Here is a 2500-nt window from a genome sequence, read left to right as displayed (position 1 = left end):
CTCCTCACGCCGACGCCGGCTGCTGAGCGAGGGACGGCCGAGAGCCAGAGAGAGGGGCTCGCCCCGCTGACCGTACGAGCACAGAGTGGGGGGGGAAAAAGGGAAAAGGAAAACCCGAACGAGAAGGGCGGGGAGCCCTCGCTCCCGACCTGGGACAACCCTTTGCTCGCTTCGAGTCCGGCCCAGGCGCCCAGGCTCGGCCCGGCCCGGCGGGGAGCAGCGCGCCGGCCGCGCCGCCTGCCTCGGGGACGCTGGGGGAGGGGGCGGCTCCCCGCGGACCCCCAGCGTCGGAGCCCGGCCGCCACCGGCAGCGGCACCGGCCGCTGCCCGCGCGCCCGCGGCCCACCGGCCCCGCGCTCCCCAGCTCCTCGCTCGCCTCGCCGGCCTCCGGCTCCGCCGTGGCCCCGAGGCGGCGCCCACGCCCGCGCGCGCGCACACACAGCCTCCCGGACGACACCACGCGCTCTCCCGTCCCTTCCGCGGACAGACGCCCGGCGGCGGGCGGGCGGGCAAGGCGGGACGGACGGGGACGGCGCCCGCTCTCCCCGTCTCCACGCGGAGAACGGGGGGGGGCGCCCCCGCCGCCCGCCTGCCGCCCGCCCGCCGCCCGGCGAAGCCGGGTTGGGCAGAGCGAGGCAGGCGCGCCGGATGGCGGAGTGCCGGCGGGTAGGGCGCCGCCGCCAGCGGCCACGGCGGCAGACCGAGAGCCCCGGCCAGGGAGGAGAGCGGATCGCGCCGAGGCGCGGCGTCCGCACCACCCGCGGTGGGTGGGGGCTCACCGTCCCGGCGAGAGCACGCGCTCGCGCCGGGGTCACGCGTTCGAGGCAGGCCGGCGCCAGCCGACCGCGCGGCGTCCCTCCGCCGAGACCAGACCGCGGAGAGAGGGGGCAGGGTACCCCTCTCCGTCCCGGCTGCCCGCAGGGCGAGCGCGGGGCGCGCCGGCTGGCATGGGGGGGCACGGCGCCCGCGCGCGCCGGCCCCCCGGCCCTCCGGCAGCACACCCGGCTGCCCCCCAGGTCGCATCGGGCCGCCCGAGTCTTTAAACCCCCGCCCGGCTCTCCCGCCGAGAACCCTCGGGCCCGGAGCCCGGGGCCCATGGCCATCCCTACCCGGGGCGGCTACCGGCGGCCGCGGTGGCCGGAGGCCCTCCGCTCCTCCCGCCACCCCGCCCCCCCCCCCCGCCCGGCCCGCTCGCAGCACGGTCCCCGCGGCACGGCGCGGGGCGGCTGGAGCGGTGGGGGGGGGGGAGAGAAAGGGAAAGCGGAAAGGGCGGGAGGGCACGGCCGGTGCGGCGCTCACGGCGCGGCGCCCGGGAGGAGCGAGCTGGCACACGGGACCACACGGGTGGGTCACCGAGGGGGGGCAGGAGGAGCGCGGACGCTAGGTACCTGGCCCTGGGGTGAGGGAAACGACCTGAAATCCCCGCGGGGGTGCCTCCCCCGCCGCCGCCCGCCGCCGGGCCGCCGCCGCCTCGCGGCGACGGCGGCAGCCTCGGCGGCAGCAGCGAGACGGGACGCGGAGGGGAAACCCGGCACCCGCCAGCCGGCTCCGGCGCCCCTCGGCGGAGCGTCCGCCCGCGGGGTGCGCCCGACACCCGCCGCCACGACCTCGTCCTCCTCCCGGGGCCCGGGGTTTCCCTCAGTAACCCGGCGCCCGGCGGCAGCTGCGCCCGGGAGGAGAGCCGTGGTTTGGGCCGCCCGCTCGGGCACGACCCGTCGCCTCGCGTGGCCTGGCGCGACGGCCCCCGCTCGGGGTCCGCCGCCGCCCGGCGCCCGCCCCGCGCGCCATCCCGGAACGCCTGTCCTCGCCGTCTCTGCAAGACGGGCTGCTCCGCCGCAGCCCGCCGCGGGTCCGCCCCCCACCGCTTAGGGGTGGCGACCCGTCGGCACCCGTCCCGACCCGGGGTGCCATCTCGCTCGCGTCTCCGCCCGCCGCTTCCTCCCGCGGGCGCCGGGGGAGCAAGCCCCGCCGACCCTCCCGCGCACTGCCGCCCGCTCCCCGCCGGACCCTCCCCCGGGCCCGACCCTCCCCTGCCCCGGCGGCGGCGGATCGCCGTCGGGTGACAGGGGGGGGCCGGCTCCCGGCGATGGGCACCGGCGGCGGGCGCCAGCGGAGGCGAGAGGGGCAGACGGGGGCGGTCCCCCACCGGCCTCGGGGAATCGGCGGCGGGCCTTCGGCGAGCGAGCCCCGGGAGGGCCGTACAGCCGCCGGCGGGCCGAGCCCCGTGCTCGGCCCTGTGGCGCAGAGTGCAGGACAGGCGAACTCGGGTACACGCGCGGCAACCGGGACGCGGCGGGCAGGGGCCCGTCGGCGTCGGCAACGAGGCGCGGTGGCCCGGCGGCGGCCCGGCGGCGGGCCGGCGCCGCTCTCGGAATGCCACGCTGGGCCGAAACCCCTCTTCCTCGCGGTGGGCTGGCGCAGCCCGCCGGCCCTTCCCCGGCGCGCCCGCCGTCTCGCTCGCACTCGCGCGACGTCTCGCCGCCGCGCTCCGGCGCCCCCC

This window comes from Apteryx mantelli, unplaced genomic scaffold, assembly GCF_036417845.1.
Source record: "Apteryx mantelli isolate bAptMan1 unplaced genomic scaffold, bAptMan1.hap1 HAP1_SCAFFOLD_141, whole genome shotgun sequence".
NCBI lineage: Eukaryota > Metazoa > Chordata > Aves > Apterygiformes > Apterygidae > Apteryx > Apteryx mantelli.
This window is presented reverse-complemented; position numbering follows the sequence as displayed.